Below are 24,376 nucleotides of genomic sequence, written 5' to 3' on the forward strand. Positions count from 1 at the left end.
CTTATCTGTGTCTTAGCTGAGACAAAAATATTTCAGGCCAAGGTTTTTGGTGAAAAAAACACCTAATAGCCAACAAAATAGTTGAAAATAATTCACAAGCAAGAAGGAAAATTCATCCTCAAGCTTTTAGAGTGGATATCATTCACTACATGAAAAATGTGCTTAGTCTATATTTAGAATGTTTTGAGATATTTATTCAGCTATAACTATAATGAAATAAAAGTAATACTTAGTTTCAGTCTCTAAAATGGATTTATTTTGCGTATTTTTACAATTTTTTTTTTTTTTTTTTGTGGTGGAGTAAAAAGAAGTGGGAAGAACCAATTACAGCTTCTCAGGAGAGTCAAGTGTGTGAAAGAGGAGTTTTAAACAATTACTCTTTGCTCCAAATATAGAAATTCCTCCTTGTGAAATTAGCAAATACTTGGTCAAATAGTGTAAGTCACAATGATTCCTTCATTCACTTAGGGAAAGATATGACTCACTGTACATTTGAATGGTTGGAGGTAACTACTCTATCCTGTTGAAAATTAAGACCTCCCTATTGGAGGACTCTGATAAAATGGGAGTCGATTTTAAATTTCCCTGAACCTCCCAGAGTTTCAAACATTCTTGGAGTTTAGAATGAAATATGCTTAGAGAATATATGTGATGTATGTGAATCAAAGTGCTATTCTAGTGTTTCCCTGATAGCTTTTCACTGCTTTTCTTAATTTTAGTGAGCAGTCATGTAGGGAAGTAGGTTTACAATGAGGTTGGCAACAAGGACTCGGGTAAGTCCAGACTCAACATTTACTGGCTACAAGATGTAGGGAAGATTATTTTATTTCCCTTAAGCCTCAGTTTTTGTCTATACATTGAGCCTAACCCACCTTCTAGGGCGATCGTGAACATTAGAAGTTGTGATGTAAATGCTTGGTGGGTGGGGTGACCATCATTTAGAGATGCTCAAACAGTAACAGATGAAGGTCTTGTCTGCTGTTGCCCTCTTTGCAGCTAGTACTGACCTTGCCATTGATATGTGGTTGGTACCATTGATATGTGGTTGGTCAACTAGAAGCAAGAGCTTTTAGCTTTTTTTCTTTAGTTTTATTTTTTAAGGGAAAATGCAAGAAAATAACTTTTTGTGTAGAGTTCTAAGAATTTGAACACGTGTGTAGATTTATGTTATTACTACCTCTCTCAGAGCACAGAACCCTCTTATCACTCCCAAGAACCCCTCCTGCTCTCTTACGGCCATGCCTTCCCCAGCCCTGGCCACTGGCAATTCCCGTTGCATTTTTTATCACTTTGGTTTTGTCTGTTTCAAGAATATCATATACATGGAGTCATATACATCATATACATATACAAAGTCATATACATATACGAAGAACCTAACCTTTTCAAATGAGATTCTTTTCACTCGGCATAATTATTCTGAGATTCATCTGAGCTGATGTGCTTGTCTATAGATTGTTCCTTTGCTTTGCTGAGTGATACCCATTGTAGAGATGGACCATGGACTGTTTAGCCACTCAACTGTGGGAGGCATTCAGTAGTCTCCAGTTTTTTGCTGTTATGACTAGAACTGTAATACATTTCAGGACAGGGCTTTTGTGAACAGTTTTAATTTTTCTAGGGTAAACACCACGGAGGGATTGCTACTTCAAATGGTAAGTGTATGTTTAAAAGAAATTGCCAAACTGTTTTCCAGAGTGTGGTACCATTTAGTATTCTACCAGAAACATGTGGGAGTTCTAGCTACTCTACATCCTCACCACAATTGGCTTTTAAAAAAAATTTTAGCCATTATAGGTTTAGAATGTCATTTCCTCATTATTTTAGTTTTCATTTCCCTAGTGACTACTGATGCTAAATTGTTTTCATGTTATTTTCCATTGGTGTATTATTCTCCCTGGTGAAATGTCTGTTCAAGCCTTTTCCCAGTTTCTCAACAAAATTAGGTTGCTGTTTTTTTACAGTTGAGTTTTGAAAGTTCATTATATATTCTGAGCATAAATCCTTTGTCAGATACGTGATTTGTAAATATTTTCTCCCAGTCTGTGCTTGACTTTTCACTCTCTTAGCAGTGCTCTTGGCAGAGCAGAAGTTTTTAATTTTGCTGGAATCCAATTTATCATTTTTTTCTTTTATGGATTATGCTTTGGGTGACGCATCTAAGAACCTTTGCATAACCAAGTCATGAAGATTTTCTCCTGTGTCAACTCAAAAGTTGTGATGTCTGACTCATTTGGGGCTGATTTTTATATAACATGTGAGATTTAGAGCAAGCTTCATTTTTATGCATATAGATGACCAGTTGTTCAAACCATTTTTGAAGGTTATCCTTCCTCCTTTGAATTGCATTTACATAGTTGTCACAAACTAAGTGTGTCTATAGGAGACTACTGATGTCAATTCACTTTTATTGATCAATATGTCCATTCTTTTGCCAATGCTATACTGTCTTGATTACTATAGCTTTGTAGCAAATCTTAAAATCATCATGATTCTTTCAGGTTTGTTCTTATTTTTCAAAAGTGTTTCAAGTAGCGTGTATTTTTGCCTTTCCCTATAAACTTGAGGATTAGGTTACCTCTATCTATAAAATTTCCTGCTGAAATTTTTATTGGAATTATGGTAAATCTATAAATCATTGCCAACTATGTTATGTCTTCAAATCCATGAAGATGTTGCAGCCATATTTCCCATTTATTTAGGGCTTGTTTGAGTTATTTCATGAAGTTTATAGTTTTTAGCATATTATACCCTATAGATATTTTGTAAGATACATCTTTGGGGAGGGATTGAACTTCTATATACTGTTTAAGTTCATTTTCTAATTGTTCATTGCTAGTATGTAAAAATATAATTGATTTTTGCATGCTGTTCTTATATCCTACAGTTACACTACACTCAGTTATTTGTTCAAGTGTGTATGTATGTCTGTTCCTTAAGAGTTTCTATTTCTGCAATTATGTTTCCTTTCCAATGTATGCCTTTTATTTTATTTTTCTTGACTTATTTTTCTTGACTTATTCTTCACTTATTCCTATTTATTGCACTAGCTAAAACCTCCAGTAAAATGTTGAATAAGAGTGATGAAAGGGAACATCCTTGCCCTGTTCTTGATCTTAGGGAGAAAGCTTTCCATCTTTCACCATTATGCAGAGTGGGTTTGGTTGATGTTCTTTGTCAAGTGAAGAAAATACCTTTCTGTTCCTAGTTTGCTGAGAGTTTTATTATGAACAGTTTTTTCTTTTCCAAATGCATTTTCTACATCAATTGATATGATTGAGTTGTTTCTCTTCTTTAAACTGCTAATATAATGTATTACATTGATTGCCTTCTAATAGCAAACGAGCCTTTCAGCTATTTTTTCCTCAAAGATTTTCTACTGTACATTTGTCTCATCTCCTAATGGGACTTCAATGACATAAAGGTTAAACCTTTTGTTACTGTCCTACATATCCCTACAGTTCTAATCATTTTCTTTTCTGATATTTTCTCTGTCAATTATTCACTTCTCTTGATCTACTTATAAAATTACTGAATCCTCTGTCATCTCCATCCTGTTACTGAGCCCAACCAATAATTTTTTATTTTAGTTGTTGAATTTTTTCATTTCTAACATTTCCACTTGATTCTTCTTTATGCCTTCTGTTTCTTTGCTGAGGCTTTCTGTATTTTTCAAGAATGTTTGTTCTGTCTTACTTGTTGGAAAATATAATAACTGCTTTAAAGTCTTGGTCAAACAATTCCAATATCTGTGGCATCCCAACATTGCTATTGATATTTCCCTGGTTTTTTGTTATGGTGAATAAATTTGAATTGTATCCTAGACATTTTGAATATTATGTTTTAAGACTTAGGTTGTTTTTGAATCTTATAACAGATATTATTTGAATCTTATAGCAGATTTTGTTTTCAGTTCAGTTCAGTCGCTCAGTTGTGTCTGACTCTCTGCGACCCCATGAACCACAGCATGCCAGGCCTCCCTGTCCATCACCAACTCCCAGAGTTTACCCAAACCCATGTCCATCGAGTCAATGATGCCATCCAACCATCTCATCCTCTGTCGTCCCCTTCTCCTCCTGCCCTCAATCTTTCCCAGCACCAGGGTCTTTTCAAATGAGTCAGCTCTTCACATCAGGTGGCCAAAATATTGGAGTTTCAGCTTCAACATCAGTCCTTACAATGAACACCCAGGACTGATCTCCTTTAGGATGGACTGGTTGGATCTCCTTGCAGTCCAAGGGACTCTCAAGAATCTTCTCCAACACCACAGTTAAAAAGCATCAATTCTTCGGCACTCAGCTTTCTTTATAGTCCAACTCTCACATCCATACATGACTGCTGGAAAAACCATAGCCTTGACTAGATGGACCTTTGTTGGCAAAATAATGCCTCTGCTTTTTAATATGCTGTCTACGTTGGTCATAACTTTCCTTCCAAGGAGTAAGCGTCTTTTAATTTCATGGCTGCAGTCACCATCTGCAGTGATTTTGGAGCCCCCAAAAATAAAGTCTGACACTGTTTCCACTGTTTCCCCATCTATTTGCCATGAAGTGATGGGACCAGAGGCCATGATCTTAGTTTTCTGAATGTTGAGCTTTAAGCCAACTTTTTCACTCTCCTCTTTCACTTTCATCAAGAGGCTCTTTAGTTCTTCTTTGCTTTCTGCTATAAGGGTGGCGTCATCTGCATATCTGAGGTTATTGATATTTTTCCTGGCAATCTTGATTCCAGCCTGTGCTTCCTCCAGCCCAGTGTTTCTCATGATGTACTCTGCATATAAGTTAAATAAGCAGGGTGACAATATATAGCCTTGATGTACTCCTTTTCCTATTTGCCAGTCTGTTGTTCCATGTCCAGTTCTAACTGTTGCTTCCTGACCTGCATACGGGTTTCTCAAGAGGCAGGTCAGGTGGTCTGGTATTCCCATCTCTTTCAGAATTTTCCACAGTTTATTGTGATCCACACAGTCAAAGGCTTTGGCATAGTCAATAAAGCAGAAAGAAATGTTTTTCTGGAACTCTCTTGCTTTTTTGATGATCTAGCGGATGTTGGCAATTTGATCTCTGGTTCCTCTGCCTTTTCTAAAACCAGCTTGAACATCTGGATGCTCACAGTTCACATAATTGCTGAAGCCTGGTTGGGGAATTTTAAGCATTACTTTATTAGCGTGTGAGATGAGTGCAATTGTGCAGTAGTTTGAGCATTCTTTGGCATTGCCTTTCTTTGGGATTGGAATGAAAACTGACCTTTTCCAGTCCTGTGGCCACTGCTGAGTTTTCCAAATTTGTTGGCATATTGAGTGAAGCACTTTTACAGTGGCATCTTTCAGGATTTGAAATCTTTCAGATTTTGTTTTAGGAGGTAATTAACCCAGTAGGGTTCAAATCACAAGTCCTCAGTTCCCCAAGACTTCTGTAGATTGTGGTTTCAATCTTGAGTCTTTGAGAAGTGCTATTGGATCTGTCTGGTGTACACCTAGTGGCAAATCTGGGACTTAGGCAATCGTTTGCCCCATATTTTACTGCTCCAGGTCCCTGGAATCTACTTAGGGTCAGATCCATACACATGCAGCTCAAGAATTCATAAACAACTTTAAGGGGTTGCTTTCCTAAGCCCCTGCCATATCATAATTGCCTTGATAGTTCTGGGTCCCTGGGACTCTGCTCTGCAGCCCAACATCTAGCACCCTGAAGCTCTGGTTGCCCCACACTCTTACACATTTGATTTGACTGTACCCATCTCAGAGCTGAGCAGAAGCCAGAGGGAGAGTAATAGCAGTGGGGCTCACCATGCCCACGGGGATCCACAGCTCTTCTGATGGGAGAGGAAGGTTCCCTGCCTTTCTATTCTGATTTCTTGCCATCTCTCATTGTTCCACAGGATTTCTTGAGGTCTAGGACACAAGAGAAATGAGGGGGAAAAATTGTTAAAAAAAAAAAAGATAAATAAGAGGTTTCTATACTCTTTCTGAATATTGGATACTCCTTCTTACTTATTGAGCCAGAGTAGAAGTCTTCCCTTGGAGCTAATGCCCACTTCTGGGTTCTGGGCTACATGAGTTCACATCAGGGAGACTAGAAATAAAAAGTGATAAACTCACCACCAGTTCTGTTGTTTTCTTCCTCAGTCTGCCTGCTTACATTTACTTCTTTGGATCCTCACTAGCTGCTCCAGGCATGCTGTCCAGGCAAAAAGGTGATTTCAGTAGGAGAGACACATGGAGTGTCCTTCCATCATATACCCTGCAAACTGTCTTCTGTTTTTACAAGTGGGAAGCCCAAGGTTCCCTGCACATGGTGGGTTCTTTAAGTTGTCAATTATTTGGGTCAAGAATTTTCTAAAAGTCAATGTTTCAAAGGACAAACTATTTTCATTGTGAGGTCTCAGACGTTTCTAAGGGTAAAAAATTTTCAGTGATGGCAGAAGCTGGGTGAAAGGTACATGGGCCCTCTCTGTAGTACTTTTTAAACTATTTGTATGTTTTTATGGAAGTGACTTTAAGCAACTTGGGCTTCCCTGATAGCTCAGCTGGTAAAGAATCTGCCTGCAATGCAGGAGACCATGGTTTGATTCCTGGGTTGGGAAGATCCCCTGGAAAAGGAATGTTACCCACTCCAGTATTCATCAGCTTCCCTGATGGCTCAGATGGTAAAGAATCTGCCTGCAATGCAAGAGACCTGGTTTAATCTCTTGGTTGGGAAGATCCCCTAGAGGAGGGCATGGCAACCCACTCCAGTATTCTTGCCTAGAGAATCCCGATGGACAGAGGAACCTGGTGGCTACAGACCATGGGGTTGCAAAGAGTTGGACACAACTGAGCGACCAAGTACACACAGCACATGGAAATGACTTAAAAGTCCATCAACAGATGAATGAATAAATAAGGCATGGTGTATATAAACAATAGAATATTACTCAGATTTTCATGTAAAAAAATGAAATAATGTCATTTGCAACAACATAAATGGACCTAGAGATGATCATACTGAGTGAAATAAGTCAGACAGAGAAAGACAAATATCATATGATATCACTTTTATGTGGAATCTAAAACAAGTGATAAAATTTAACTTATTTAGAAAACAGAAACAGACCCACACACAGAAAACAAACTTATGATTACCAGAGGGGAAAGTCAGAGAAGGATCATTTAGAAGTTTTGCATTAGCAGATACGTACTACTATGTATTAATATAAAATAGATAACCAACAAGGACCTACTGTATTGCAGAGGGAACTCTACTCAGTATTTTATAATAACCTTAAGGGGAAAGCATTTGAAAAAAAATGTATATATAAATACATACTATGTATGTATGTATGTATAGTTCAATCACTTTGCTGTACACCTGAAGCTCAAAAAACATTGTAACTCAGCTATCCTTCAATTTTTAAAAAGAGTAAGTGAAAGAAAGCCAACTGTTTGTGTGTTTTTAATTAATTTATTTCAAAATAAAAAGTTCATGGAATATTACTCAGATATAAAAAAGAATACATTTGAACACAGTTCTAATGAGACTGATGAACTAAGAGCCTGTTATACAGAGTGAAGTAAGTCAGAAAGAAAGACAAATATTGTATATTAATGCATATATATGGAATCTAGAAAGATGGTACTGATGATTGTATTTGCAGGGCAACAAAGGAGACACAGACATAAAGAACAGACTTTTGGTCACCATGGCGGGGAGAGAGGGTAGGAAGACTCAAGAGAGTAGCATTGAGACATATACATTACCATATGTGAAATAGATAGCCACGAATATTTGCTCTATGATGCAGGGAGTCCAAAGCTGATGTTCTATGACAACCTAGAGGGGTGGGATGGGGAGGGAGCTAGGAGGGAGGTTTAAGAGGAGGGGACATGTGTATGTTTTTGTGGCTGATTCATGTTGATGTATGACAGAAATCATCATGATATTATAATTATCCTCCAATTAAAAATAAAATACAATCTCTTAAGAAAAGTTAAAAACATACAAGAATGGGGATCACAGAATGACAGAGGGAAACAGTAGCAGTTCAGTTCATTTCAGTCACTCAGTCGTGTCCGACTCTTTGTGACCCCATGGACTGTAGCACGCCAGGCTTCCCGGTCCATTAACAACTCCCAGAGCTTGCTCTAACTCATGTCCATCGAGTCAGGGATGCCATTCCAACCATCTCATCCTCTGTCGTCCCCTTCTGCTCCTGCCTTTGATCTTTCTAGGCATCAGGATCTTTTCCAGTGAGTCAGTTCTTCACATCAGTGGCTAAAGTATTGGAGCTTCAGCTTCAGCATCAGTCCTTCCAATGAATATTCAGGACTGATTTCCTTTAGGATGGACTGGTTTGATATCTTTGCAGTTCAAGGGACTCCCAAAAGTCTTCTCCAATGTCACCGTTCTAAAGCATGATTCTTCCATGCTCAGCTTTCTTTATGGTCCATCTCTCACATCCATACATGACTACTGGAAAAACCATAGCTATGACTATATGGAATTTTGTCAGCAAAGTAATGTCTCTGCTTTTTAATATGCTGTCTAGGTTGGTCATAACTTTTCTTCCATGGAGCAAGCATCTTTTAATTACATGGCTGCAGTCACCATCTGCAATGATTTTGAAGCCCAAAAAAATAAAGCCTGTCACTGTCTCCATTTTTTCCCCATCTATTTGCCATGAATTGATGGAACTGGATGCCATGATCTTCATTTTTTGAATGCTGAGTTTTAAGCCAGCTTTTTCACTCTCTTCTTTCACTTTTATTAAGATGCCCTTCAGTTCTTCTTTACTTTCTGCCATAAGGGTGGTGTCATCTGCATATCTGAGGTTATTGATATTTCTCCTGGCAATCTTGATTTCAGCTTGTGCTTCATCCAACCCAGCATTTCACATGATGTACTCTGTGTATAAGTTAAATAAGCAGGGTGACAATATACAGCCTCGATATAGTCCTTTCCCAATTTGGAACCAGTCTGTTGTTCCATGTCCAGTTAAAACTGTTGCTTCCTGGCTTACTTCACTCTGTATAATAGGCTCCAGTTTCATTAATAAAAATAAATGAAAAAAAAAACTGTTGCTTCTTGACCTGCATACATATTTATATGGATTTTTTACGGGAAGCAGGTAAGGTGGTCTGGTATTCCCATCTCTTGAAGAATTTTCCACAGTTTGTTGTGATCCTCACAGTCAAAGGTTTTAGTGTAGTCAATGAAGCAGAAGTAGATATTTTTCTGGAATTCTCTTGCTTTTTCTGTGATCCAGAGGATGTTGGCAATTTGATCTCTTGTTCCTCTGCCTTTTCTAAAGCCAGCTTGAACATCTGGGAGTTCTTGGTTCATGTACTGTTGAAGCCTGGCTTGGTGAAATTTGAGCATTACTTTGCTAGCATGTGAGATGAGTGCAACTGTGCGGTAGTTTGAACATTCTTTGGCATTGCCTTTCTTTGAGATTGAAATGAAAACTTACCTTTTCCAGTCTTATGGCAACTGCTGAGTTTTCCAGATTTGCTGGCATATTGAGCACAGCACTTTCACAGCATTGTCTTTTATGATTTGAAATAGCTCAACTGGAATTCTATCACCTCCACTAGCTTTGTTCATAGTGATGCTTCCTAAGGCTCACTTGACCTCGCACTCCAGGATGTCTGGCTCTAGGTGAGTGATCACACCATCGTGGTTAACTGGGTCATGAATATCTCTTTTGTGTAGTTCTTCTGTGTATTCTTGCCACCTCTTCTTAATATCTTCCGCTTCTGTTAGGTCCATACTATTTCTGTCTTTTCTGTGCCCATCTTTGCATGAAATGTTCCCTTGGTATCTCTAATTTTCTTGAAGAGATCTCTTAGTCTTTCCCATTCAATTATTTTCCTCTATTTCTTTGCACTGATCACTTAGGAAGGTTTTCTTACCTCTCCTTGCTCTTCTTGGAACTCTGCATTCAGATGGGAATCACAGTACAACAGAAGGAAAGAGTAGCAGAGGCTGATAGAAATCTGGCAGACAACGGAGAGGAAGTTGACACCAATCAGTCTCCAGGTCAATGGGTGTGTCCTTACCTGGCTGCTAGCTTCCCTTAGGTCTGCCCTTTGCTTGTTGGTCAAGTGATCCCTCTGAAACAAAGGTCAGGGTGGATGACTTTGTTCACCAGATTCCTCTGATATACCTTCTGCCTGCAGAATAAACTTCTCCACAGGGCACTCAAGTCCCTTCAGCGTCCAGTCCTGCTCCATCCCTTTCACCTCATCTCCCACTGCATCCCTTCACCATCCTTCTCCCCAGACACCATCCACCTCTGTGGTTTTGTTTAAACTCATGTCTCATGCTGTGCACTACTTCCCACACACTCATCTCATTCTTGATTCTACTCCTCTTCCAAGTTAGACCACAAGCTCCATGATAGAAGGGACCACTCCAGGTTTTTCCCACTGTGTTCCCCCACCATCAGGCACATGCTGGCCCCTCTGTAGTGTTATCTGGCTGCTGAGGATCCAGGAACCGACAACCAGATAGAAATCCTCAGGTACATGGAGACAGACAATAAACTGCATGAGTTAGATGGCATTTTAGTCATTAGTGCTACTGAGAAACCTTATAAAGGGGAGCAGTAGGGGATGCAGGTATGGGTACAATTTTAAGTTAGTGTTGTCAGAGAAGGCCCAACTTAAAAAAAAATGAAATTTGAGCAAAGATTTGAGGTATAAGAGAGTGGATACCTGGGAAAGAAGTTTCTAGGAAGTTGGAATGAATTGGCTATTCCTTGCCATTCCTCAGAACTTTGTAGACTTCTATTATAACAAATATTTGGTTGTGTCTTCTTTGACAATTGATTACATACTTTTTTTCCTCATTAAATTAGAAGTTCTCTGGAAAAGAATCTGAAAAATAAAATTATATATAATACATATATATGTGTGTATGTGTGTATAACTAAACCACTTTGCTATACACTTAAAATTAACACAACATTGTAAGTTACATTTCAGTTTTCTTTTTTTTTCCATTTATTTTTATTAGTTGGAGGCTAATTACTTTACAATATTGTAGTGGTTTTTGCCATACATGAATCAGCCATGGATTTACATGTATTCCCCATCCCGATCCCCTCTCCCACCTCCCTCTCCACCCGATCCCTCTAGGTCTTCCCAGTGCACCAGCCCCGAGCACTTGTCTCATGCATCCAACCTGGGCTGGTGATCTGTTTCACTCTTGATAATATATATGTTTCGATGCTGTTCTCTCGAAACATCCCACCCTCGCCTTCTCCCACAGAGTCCAAAAGTCTGTTCTGTACATCTGTGTCTCTTTTTCTGTTTTGCATATAGGGTTATTGTTACCATCTTTCTAAATTCCATATATATGCGTTAGTATACTGTATTGGTCTTTATCTTTCTGGCTTACTTCACTCTGTATAATGGGCTCCAGTTTCATCCATCTCATTAGAACTGATTCAAATGAATTCTTTTTAATGGCTGAGTAATATTCCATGGTGTATATGTACCACAGCTTCCTTATCCATTCGTCTGCTGATGGGCATCTAGGTTGCTTCCATGTCCTGGCTATTATAAACAGTGCTGCGATGAACATTGGGGTGCACGTGTCTCTTTCAGATCTGGTTTCCTCAGTGTGTATGCCCAGGAGTGGGATTGCTGGGTCATATGTCAGTTCTATTTCCAGTTTTTTAAGAAATCTCCACACTGTTTTCCATAGCGGCTGTACTAGTTTGCATTCCCACCAACAGTGTAAGAGGGTTCCCTTTTCTCCACACCCTCTCCAGCATTTATTGCTTGTAGACTTTTGGATAGCAGCCATCCTGACTGGCGTGTAATGGTACCTCATTGTGGTTTTGATTTGCATTTCTCTGATAATGAGTGATGTTGAGCATCTTTTCATGTGTTTGTTAGCCATCTGTATGTCTTCTTTGGAGAAATGTCTGTTTAGTTCTTTGGCCCATATTTTGATTGGCTCATTTATTTTTCTGGAATTGAGCTGCAGGAGTTTCTTGTATATTTTTGAGATTAATCCTTTGTTTGTTTCTTCATTTGCTATTATTTTCTCCCAGTTTTCTTTTAAAGGTAATAATAGAATCATTCTAAAGGGAGTTTTCCTGATTAAATTAAAATAGATAAGAATTTTTTAAAAAAAAGAGTTCTTTTTTTTTTTCTTTTTTTTCTTTTTTATTTATTTATTTATTTTTTTTTTATTAGTTGGAGGCTAATTACTTCACAACATTTCAGTGGGTTTTGTCATACATTGATATGAATCAGCCATAGAGTTACACGTATTCCCCATCCCGATCCCCCCGCTCACCTCCCTCTCCACCCGATTCCTCTGGGTCTTCCCAGTGCACCAGGCCCGAGCACTTGTCTCATGCATCCAACCTGGGCTGGTGATCTGTTTCACCATAGATAATATACATGCTGTTCTTTCGAAACATCCCACCCTCACCTTCTCCCACAGAGTTCAAAAGTCTGTTCTGTACTTCTGTGTCTCTTTTTCTGTTTTGCATATAGGGTTATCATTACCATCTTTCTAAATTCCATATATATGTGTTAGTATGCTGTAATGTTCTTTATCTTTCTGGCTTACTTCACTCTGTATAATGGGCTCCAGTTTCATCCATCTCATTAGAACTGATTCAAATGAATTCTTTTTAACGGCTGAGTAATATTCCATGGTGTATATGTACCACAGCTTCCTTATCCATTCATCTGCTGATGGGCATCTAGGTTGCTTCCATGTCCTGGCTATTATAAACAGTGCTGCGATGAACATTGGGGTGCACGTGTCTCTTTCAGATCTGGTTTCCTCAGTGTGTATGCCCAGGAGTGGGATTGCTGGGTCATATGTCAGTTCTATTTCCAGTTTTTTAAGAAATCTCCACACTGTTCTCCATAGTGGCTGTACTAGTTTGCATTCCCACCAACAGTGTAAGAGGGTTCCCTTTTCTCCACACCCTCTCCAGCATTTATTGCTTGTAGACTTTTGGATAGCAGCCATCCTGACTGGCGTGTAATGGTACCTCATTGTGGTTTTGATTTGCATTTCTCTAATAATGAGTGATGTTGAGCATCTTTTCATGTGTTTGTTAGCCATCTGTATGTCTTCTTTGGAGAAATGTCTGTTTAGTTCTTTGGCCCATATTTTGATTGGCTCATTTATTTTTCTGGAATTGAGCTGCAGGAGTTTCTTGTATATTTTTGAGATTAATCCTTTGTTTGTTTCTTCATTTGCTATTATTTTCTCCCAATCTGAGAGGTAATAGCATAGACAGCAGTGGTTAACTTTTTTGGTGCATTGTTTTATGTCAGGCACTAGGTTCTTTAAATGTGATGTCTTATTAATCTATGCAACACATTAACAAAGTCTTAACTTTCCCATTGTATACAGAAGAAAACTGAGGTAAGGAAAATTCCTTGAAGTTGCAGTCAGGACATAGCAGAACCACATGTGAGCCCACTTGTGACACTAAGTACCAGATTTTTTTCTGCAAAACTGGGTCATCTACCATTTATTCCTGTACCCACTGTGTCCTTGTAGAAGGTAGTAGCATTTTGTATGTGTCTACTCAGTAGAGTTTAAACTAGTCACTTGAGGAATGTTTGAGTAACCTATTTTATGATGTAACTAATTAGCATTTCAAATAAAATACCACTTTAAGAGACCACAAAAACTATTCAAAAAATAGAACTAATAGCTAACATTCATGTGCCAAACACTGTCTGGTCACTTGACATATATTAAAAGTTGGTTTAAAAAATTTTCGAGTGGGAGGCCAAACACATGAGTTGTTTTTAAACTGTCAATTCCATACTTAAAGAGAAATCGACTCACACTTTCACAATAGCTGTTAGTTTCAGGCCTTGCAGCTTTACCAAGATGTTCATTCAGTGTTCCCATGCCTCACTTACATAGCTATCCATGGGGAAAGTATCCTTGAGTAAAGAAGCCAGATTACATTTAGAACAAACATTAACTGAAAATTAACATCTCACATATCCCTAGTCTAATTTTTCATTATCTTTTTGGAATTTGCAAAATTAAGGAAAATGGTAACAAGTGATTTAAATCGTATTCTCAAAATTATATATACACATAGGGAAGCTGTGCACATATTTTAAGATGCATGTATGTTTAACAGTTGACTTGGTAATTTAATTAGCAAAGTTTCTGGAGTCGTTTATGAGAAAATATATTCTTTTCTAATCCTGAGTCCCTTGGGTTTAAAATATATTTTGTTTGGAAATTTGCAAATGGTGGTCCAGCTACTATGGAGAGGCTTCTTCCAATCACTTGACAGTCATATTGATAGATAATTTCATTAACCTGTACATTTGGCCTTTGAAAATATTCCTGTGATTTGGGGACAGCAGCTGCTTACTTGGTTAAATGCAGTAATGCTCAAAAAAAAATACACCCAAGAAATGGGGGAGGAGATGGAAGCAACTCAGGGGAGCATGTGTTTAGTAGAAGTCTCTCCTTAGCCTAACAGCTGGTCATGGGTTCTACCTACAGAGAACCCACAAGGCTACAGGTGGAGTATTTCAAAGTGGGAGGAGCCCAAAAGCCCTCTGCCTGGAGCCCCACCAGTTGCTGTGACTAGCCCAGGATACTGTGGCTCCAAGAACCACCCTAACTTACCAAACACCCAGGAAACTGAATAGGCTCCAGAATGGCCACTCTTAATTACAGTGAGAAATAAAAGAAATAAAAGGCTGAGCTCACCACATGTATGTACCCAGAACATCTTTTCTCTTCAGTCAAGCTAGATCTGAAGCCCAATCTTAAACACACATCACCTAATTTACCAGGAAAATTCACTGCTCTCATTTTTTTCAAATTTGTGTGATTAGAGAGCTAATGTGAGCAAGTCCCACATCCCTGAGGGGGAGCAAAAAAACAGCCTGGTGGCTGTGAATCTGACTGGGAATTAGAAGAGAAGGCCTGATGGCCTCTGGCCAGAGCCAGGATTACCTGTGAGTGTAAAAATGCTGAAATGAAACCACAGTTTCCTCTGACTACTGTCCTGTCCTCAGAGGAGTACAGCTCTGCCATTAGATTAAACATATTTGAAATAAAATAACCAAAAAATCCTGTCCAGGATCAGACTTCCAAGACATCACCTCTGGCCTGGTCCCATTTGAAAGGAAACATTTTCTCTTTAGATGGGTGAGTATATTTAAATACATGTGAAAATAAACAAGCCAGTAGGATGGTCTATAGTGAGTTCTTTTTTTTTTTTTTTTTTCATTTATTTTTATTTTGGAGGCTAATTACTTTACGATATTGTAGTGGTTTTTGCCATACATTGACATGAATCAGCCATGGATTTACATGTGTTCCCCATCCTGAACCCCCCTCCCACCTCCCTCCCCATCCCATCCCTCTGGGTCATCCCAGTGCACCAGCCCGGAGCACTTGGCATGCTAATCAGTTAAGTAGATTTGTCATTTCCTTTCCCTTAAGGAAGATTGTAACCCCAGGTACCATCACTGGCTGCTTGGAATTAAATGCTTCCTTTCTGGAAAGCCAGCCATATCCATTGCTGTCTTTCTGGAGGATATCTCCACCTGGGCTACCCCACCTTTTTGTCTTCTACCTCTCTCCCCTGATAGGCACATTCTTCCAGGGCTCCCAGCCCCATGTATTTATTAACATGGACTAAATGGAATTGCTTTGAAGAGGTATCCTCCACAGCTTATGGGTGGACTTCTTAAGGGAGTATGTGATGTAGTTAGTAGTGCAATGGGTGAGATTAGAAATGAAGCAAGATTAGCAAGTTGATTATTTATTAAAACTGGGTGATGCAATGTTCATTGCAGCACTGTTTATAATAGCTTGGACATGGAAGTAACTTAGATGTCCATTGGCCAATGAATGGATAAAGAAGCTGTGGTACATACACACAATGGAATATTACTCCACTATAAAAAGGAACACATTTGACTCAGTTCTAATGAGGTGGATGAATCTGGAGCCTATTACACAGAGTGAAGTAAGTCAGAAAGAGAAAGACAAATATCATATATTAATGCAAATATGTAGAATCTAGAAAGATGGTACTGACAATCCTACATGCAGGGAAGCAAAGGAGACACAGACATAAAGAACAGACTTTTGGACTCAGTGGAAGAAGGAGAGGGTGGGATGATTTGAGAAAAAAAAGTACTGAAACATATATTACCATATGTGAAATAGATAGCTAGTGGAAGTTTGATGTATGATGCAGGGAACCCAAAACCAGTGCTCTGTGATGACCTGGAGGGGCAGGTTGGGGAGGGAGGTGGAGGAAGTTTGGGAGAGAGAGGATACGTGTATGTCTATGGATGATTCATGTTGATGTATGGCTAAAACCCTCACAATACTGTAAAGTAATTATCCTCCAATTAAAATAAAATTTTTAAAAAACTGGGTGATAGATGCAAATAAATTCATTATAATCTACTGTGTATTTCTATATGCTTATACAGCTTTCCATAACAATAGTTTAAAAGTAGCATTGGTAAACTTCTTCCAGCCAAGATGGGCTAGGAAATGGGTTTACCCTCATGCTTGAGAAAAAGGGAGAGAGCAGTGTGTAAGAAATAAGGCCCTAAACTGTAGACTTGAAGGTCAGTGGTCCCTGAAAGATGGGAAACATACAAGGTACTACTACCTGTGATAGCTGATCTATCAACCTTGAGAGTTTCCCAGATGTGGTGTGAAGAGAAGGATCCAAGATGGAGGCCAGCCAACTCCCTATCATGAGGAGTCAGAGCTGGGAGTCAGGGAAGTGAAGTAGATCAGAATACAGAGAGGAGATGAACAGGGAGAAGACCAGCAATGAACCAAGGGTTTGCCTCTGCTACTCAGCATGTGTGTGAGGAAGTTACATGCAGCTGGGGAAAGAGCCAACTAAGATTAAAGGGAAGAGTGCCCACCACCAACACAGAGCCACGAATGGTGTCTGTACCAACAGATCAAACAGGAAAGGTACTGAGTGTGATTTCTAGAAGGATCTTGCCTCAGTAATGGCAAATAACTGTGGAGTAAAAACTGCCCCGGTTACACCTAACAAACCGTGACAAAAGTGAAAATCTTAGTCACTCAGTCGTGTCTGAATCTTTGTGACTCCATGGACTGTAGCTGTCCGTGGAATTTTCCAGCCAAGAATACTGGAGTGGGTAGCCATTCTCTTCTCCAGGGGATCTTGCTGAACCAGGAATTCTCCTGCACTGCAGGTGTATTTTTTATTTTTTATTTTTACCATCTGAGCCACCAGGGAAGCCCCAATTAAGTGAGACCCAAAAGGATCAAATTATTTCCAAGAAATGTAACTACATTCCAAAACAAAGCTGAGTTATAGCTATTGGAATATAAATTCATCCAGCACCAAACTAAAATTCACATTGTCTACCATCCAGTCAAAAGTTAGCAGAGGGGACTTCCCTGGTGTCCCAGCAGTTGAGAATTTGCCTTCCAATGCAGGGGTTGCCATTGGATGTGGGTTTGATCCCTGTTCAGGAAACTAAGATCCCACATGCCATAGAGCAACTAAGCTTATGGCACCACAACTTGAGAGCCCACATACCACAGTGAAGAGCCATCATGGCCCAAAAACAAAAAAAAGCAGAAATGCAAAGATGTGGGAAAGCATGACCCATAATGAGAAATTATTCAATCAAAACCAACCCAGAGCTAACATAGAAGTTAGGATAATCAGATAGGACATTAAGAGTTATTAAAAGTTGTAAAAACAGCAGAGGTTAATAAATTGTATTCTGTATGTTCAAAAATTTAAATAAAGATGTAGAAATATTTTTAAAGACCTAAGTCAAACTTTCAAATATGAAAACTACATGAGATTAGAAATTAACTCAATGGGATTAATAGCAGATTGAATATTATGGAAAAACAAAGATTAATAAGCATAGAGACACAACAATAGAAACTATACAAAATGAAGCAGAAAAAGTAGAATCAAAGAAATTTAAAATGTGTCAGTGAGCTGTGGAAGAAGCGTAGTCAGCCTGAAATATGTGTAATTGGAAGAGGAGCATGAGGGATGAAAAAAAATAAATGAAGAAACTAGCAGTACTTAGGGGAAACTTCATCACTAATCTTGTTAGAAAAAAAGCACAGTCTCAAATCAGTGACCTCAGTTTCCACGTTAAAAGCTAGCAAAAGAAGAGCAAATTAAACCCAGAGTAAGCTGAAGCAATGAAACAATAATGATCAGAACAGAAATAATGTATAAAAACAATAAAGAACTCAATGAACTCAAGAGTAAATTCATTGAGACCAATAAAACTGGTAAACCTCCAGCCAGATATCAGGGAAAGTGAAGATGAATTCACAACATAAAGAATGAGATTGCCTCAGTACAGATTGTTTAGACACTATAACTTTTATAAGGGAATATTATGGACAAGTTTAAACCAATAATTACAACTTATGTGAAATTGACAAATTCCATAAAAGGTACAAACTACCAGAGCTGATGCAAGAAAAAGTAAATTATTTGGATATATCTGTATCTCTTAATGTGATTTAAATTGGAGTTAAAAGCCTTCACACAAGGAGAACAGCAGGCACAGATACTTCCCTGATAAATTCTACCACACATAGAAGAAATGATAGCAGTTTTATACAAACTCTTCCAGAAAATCAAAGAAGAGCCATACTTAGGATTTCATACTATGAGGCCAACATTACCCTGATACAAAACCAAACAGCCCAGAGCAGATGGTCTTCATGAAATTCAGTGTGAAAACTCTAAACAAAATTTTGGCATATTTAATTCAGTAATACATAAAAAGTATAATACATCGTGACCAAGTGGATTTTATTCCAAGAATGCAAAACTAATTTAACATTCCAAATAAATTTGATTTACCATATTGACAAACCAAAACATAGAAAACTATACGATCATCTCAATAGTTATGTAGAGTCTTTGACAGAATCCAACATTCATTCCTGACCAAAAAAAAAGAAAACACTCTCAGAAAACTAGGTATAGAGGATACTTTCTCAATGTAATGTAGAATATTTACAAAGCAAACAAGGAAACAAAAAGCCCTACAGCTACCAGCTACCAAGATATTTGTGAAAGAAAGAATGGTTGCCACCTAAGACCAGGAACCAACTCTCACCACTATATTCAACATTTCCCTGGAGATTCTAGCCAGTGTAGTCAAGCAAAATATAATTTAAAAAACCATCCAGATTGAAAAGGAAGAGTAAGCTATCTCTAGTCACAGAAGGCATAATGACCTATGTATAAGATCCAGTGGAATTACAAAAATTATTGCAACTGTTAAGTGCGTTCAGCAGTGTTGCAGGATATAATATTAATATACAGATAAAAATTCCATTTCTATATATTTGCAATGAATAATTGGAAACTGAAATTTTGAAAAATAACTTTTTCAATAGCATCAAAAGATATGAAATATTAAGGATAAACCTGACAACAGTGTGTAAGACTTACACACTGAAACTATAACACATTGCTTAGAGAAATTAAAGACCTAAATGGAGAGATGTTGCATATCCATGGCATCTCAATATTGTTCATTCTCCCCTAATTGATCTTAAACTCAGTACAATCCCACTCAAAATCTCAGCAGAAAACTTACACATCTATGGGCACCTTATCTTTGACAAAAGATAAGGAATATACAATGGACAAAAGACAGCCTCTTCAGTAAGTGGTGCTGGGAAAACTGGACAGCTACATGCAAACGAATGAAACTAGAACACTTGCTAACACCATACAAAACAGTGAACTCAAAATGGATTAAAGACTTAAATGTAAGGTCAAAAGCTATAAAGCTCTTAGAGGAAAACATAGGCAATATGCTCCTTGACATAAATCACAGCAAGATCCACTGTGATCCACCTCCTAGAGTAATGGAAATAAGAACAAAAATAAATGGGACCTAATTAAACTGAAAAGCTTTTGCATAGAAAAGAAAACAATAAACAAGATTAAAAGACAACCCTCAGAATGGGAGAAAATAGTTGCAAGTGAAACAACTGACAAAAGATTAATATATATAAAAAAATAAGCAGCTTATACAGCTCAATATTAGGAAAACAAATAGCCCAATCAAAAAATATTGAAGACCTAAATGGGCATTTCTCCGAAGAAGACATACAGATGGCCAATAGACACATGAAAAGATGCTCAACATCACTGATTATTAGAGAAATGCAAATCAAAACTACAACGAGGTGTCACCTTACACCAACCAGAATAGCCATCATCAAAAAATCTACAAACAATAAGTGCTGAAGAGGATGTGGAGAAAAGGGAACCCTCCTACACTGTTGGTTTCAAAGTAAACTGATACAGCCATTATGGAGTACAGTATGGAGATTCCTTAAAGACTAGAAATAAATCTATCATATGACCCAGCAACCCCACTACTGGGCATATACCCTAAGAAAACCATAATTAAAAAAGAGACATGTATCCCAGTGTTCATAGCAGCACTATTTAAAATAGCCAGGACATGGACGCAACCTAGACATCTGTCCACAGATGAATGGATAAAGAAGCTGTGATACATATGTACAATGGAATATTAGTCAACCATAGGAAAGAATGATTTTAAGTCAGTTCTAGTGAGGTGCATGAACCTAGAGCCTGTTACACAAAGTGAAGGGAGAAAAGCAAATATAGTGTATTAACACATGTATATGGAATCTAGAAAAATGATATTGATGAACCTATTTGCAAGGAAGGAATGGAGACACAAATGCAGAGAATGGACTTGTGGACACAGTGGGGGAGGGAGAGAGTGGGACAAATGGAGAAAGTAGCATCAGCATATATGTACACTCTCAGGTGTAAGATGGATAGCTGGTGAGAAGTTGCTATATAGCACAGGGAGCCCAGTCTGGTGCTCTGTGATGACCTGGAGGGATGGGATCGGGGAGGGGAGGGAGGCTAGGGAGGAAGGGGATATATGTATAATTATCGTTGATTTGTGTTGTTGTACAGCAGAAACCAATGCAACATTATAAAAATTTTTCCTTTTAATATTTAAATTAAAAAACAGTAGAATGGAAAAAAATCTCATCAGGCATTTTCTTGGAAAACTTGGCAGGCTACTTTAATATTCAAAGAGAAAAGCAGGAACCTAGAATTTTAAAAAAAGAACTTTGAAAATTTAGAACAAAGTTATAGGCTAACCATATTTGTTGTTAAGACTCATTATGACAGTTTGTAATCAAATGAGTGTGGAACTGGCATAAATATAGAGAAATAGATCAATGAAACATTGGTGAGTCAAGAAATATCAATAGCTCACATATATTGACTCCTGAAATCCAATAAAGAAACAGACAATTTAGTGCAGAAAAAGTAATCTTTTCAACAAACGATGGTGAAATAATTGGATATTCATGTAGAAAAAAAAAACCCACTTTGATCTATACCTCACACATATATAAAAATTACATCAAAATGGATGATAGACCTAAAGGTAACACCTAAAACTGAAAAAAAAAAAAAATAGAAAAAATGAATGGGAGAAAATTTATATGGCCTTAGGTTAGACAAAATTCTTTTTCCAGCTTTGTTGAGATCTAACTGACAAATAAAATAACAAGATATTTAAAGTGCATGCTTGGTAAATTGATATACGTATACACTGTGAAAGTATTTCCTTACCAAGTTAATTAACACATCCTTCAACTGCCTTTTTCCTTTTTTCATGAGAACATTTATGTTCTACCCTCTTAGCAAATTTCAGTTTTACAGTAGCATTATCAACTGTAGCAACCACATTATACTTTAGCTCCTCAGACCTTTTTCATCTTATAATGGAAAGTTTGTACCCTTTTACCAACCTCTTCCTATTTCCCCCACCCACCAGCCCCGGGAACCACTTCTCTCCTTTCCATTCCTATAAATTCAAATTTTTTTTAAAGATTCCATTTATAAGTGTGATCATACATTATTTGCCTTTGCCTAGCTTATATCACTTAGCATAATGCCCTCTAGTTTCATCCTTATTGTTTCAAATGACATGCTTTCCTCCATTTTTAGCTCTGGATAATATTATATTGTGTATCTATATATATATATCTTCTTTATCCATTCATTCATCAATGGACATTTATGTTATTTCCATCCCTTGGCTATCATGAATAAATGCTGCAATGAACACAGGATTACAGATATCTCTTGGAGATAATGATTTTGTCTCTATAGGATAAATACTCAGAAGTGGGATTGCTGGATCATATGGTAGTTCAATTTTTTATTTTTTGAGAAACCTCCATACTGTTTTTCATAGTGACGGTACCAATTTACATTCCCACCACCAATGAATAAGTATTATCTTTTTTTCATATCCTTGCCAGCATTTGTTGGTATGAAGTGATATCTCATGATTTTCATTTACATTTCTGATGATTAGTGAAGTCAAGCACATTTTGATACATTTGTTGGCCATTTTTATGTCTTCTTTGGAAAAATGTCTATTTGGCCCTTTGCACATTTTAAAAATTGGATTATTTGGAATTTTTTGCTCCTGACTTGAATATTAACTCCTTATGGTTTACAAACCTTTTCTCCCATTCCGTAGGCTTTTATATTTTGCTGATGGTTCCTTTGCTGTGTAGTTTTGTAGTTCAATGTAGTCCCACTTGTTTATTTTTACTTTTCATGTCAAACCTAAAAATTGTTGCCATCACAGAAGTCAAGGAGATAACTCTCTAATTTTCTTCTGAGAGTTTTACGGCTTCAGGTCTTTACATTTCAGTCTTTAATTCATTCTAGCTGATTTTTGTGTTTGGTGTAGGTGATGGTTCAGTTTCCTCCTTTCGCATGTCCAGTTTTCCCAGTACCATTTATTGAAGAAACTGTCCTTTCCCCAATGTGTATTCTTGGCACCCCTGTTGAAATTAGTTGACCTGTATGTGTAGGTTTAGTTCTGGGGCTCTCTATTCTATTCCACTGACCTATGTGTATGTCACTCAGTCATGTCTGACTCTTTCAGACCCCAGGGACTATACAGTCCATGGAATGCTCCAGGCCAGAATACTGGAGTGGGTAGCTGTTGCCTTCTCCAGGGGATCTTCCCAACCCAGGGATCAAACCCAGGTCTCCCACCTTGCAGGCGGATTCTTTACCAGCTGAGCTACAAGGGAAGACAAAGTGAAGATGAACTAAAAAGCCTCTTAATGAAAGTGAAAGAGGAGAGTGAAAAAGTTGGCTTAAAGCTTAACATTCAGAAAAGATCATGGCATCTGGTCCCATCACTTCATGGCAAATAGATGGGAAGACAGTGGAAACAGTGTCAGACTTTATTTTGGGGGGCTCCAAAATCACTGCAGATGGTGATTGTAGCCATGAAATTAAAAGACACTTATTCCTTGGAAGGAAAGTTATGACCAACCTAGGTAGCATAATAAAAAGCAGAGGCATTACTTTGCCAACAAAGGTCCATCTGATCAAGGCTATGGCTTTTCCAGTGGTCATGTATGGATGTGAGTTGGACTGTGAAGACACCGAAAAATGGATGCTTTTGAACTGTGGTGTTGGAGAAGACTCTTGAGAGTCCCTTGGACTGCAAGGATATCCTACCAGTCCATCCTAAAGAAGATCAGTCCTGGGTGTTCATTGGACGGACTGATGCTGAAGCTGAAACTCCAGTACTTTGGCCACCTCATGCGAAGAGTTGACTCATTGGAAAAGACCCTGATGTTAGGAGGGATTGGGGGCAGGAGGAGAAGGGGACAACAGAGGATGAGATGGTTGGATGGCATCACCGACTCGATGGACATGAGTTTGAGTAAACTCCAGGAGTTGGTGATGGACAGGGAGGCCTGGTGTGCTGCGATTCATGGGGTTGCAAAGAGTCGGACACGACTGAGTGACTGAACTGATGTGTATGTATTTATGCTAGTATCGTACTGTTCTTAATACTATAATTTTGTAATATAGATTGAAATTAGAAAGTAAGATGCCTCTAGCTTTGTTCTTTCTCAGGATTACTGTGTCTGTTCAGGGTCTTTTGTGATTTCATACAAACTTTAGGGTTTTTTTTTTTCTATTTCTGGGTAAAATACCTTTTTAAATTTGATAGGCATTGCAGTGAATCTATAAATGGCTTTGGGTAGTAAAAACATTTTAACAGTATTAATTCTCCCAAATTAATGGAATATCTTTCTGTTTATTTGTGTCTTCTTCAGTTTCTTTCATCAGAGTCTTATAGTTTTAAGGGTAGAGATCTTTCACCTCTGTGGTTAAATTTATCCCTAAATATTTTGTTGTTTTTTGATGCTATTATAGTTTTCCTTTCTGATAATTTGTTTTTTGTATATATAAATAAAACTGATTTCTTGTATATTAATTTTGCATCCTAGAAATTTCCTGAATTTGTTTATTAAGTCCAACAGCA

General features: G+C 37.9%; 1 protein-coding gene across 4 annotated transcripts in view; it reads left to right on the forward strand.

The window, feature by feature from the left end:
* OTUD7A (OTU deubiquitinase 7A) overlaps positions 1–24,376 on the forward strand; it is a 380,724-nt gene that overhangs the window by 214,802 nt on the left and 141,546 nt on the right. The gene's annotated exons all lie outside the window — the stretch shown is intronic.

This window comes from Cervus elaphus, chromosome 13 (genome assembly GCF_910594005.1).
Source record: "Cervus elaphus chromosome 13, mCerEla1.1, whole genome shotgun sequence".
Taxonomy (NCBI): Eukaryota; Metazoa; Chordata; class Mammalia; order Artiodactyla; family Cervidae; genus Cervus; species Cervus elaphus.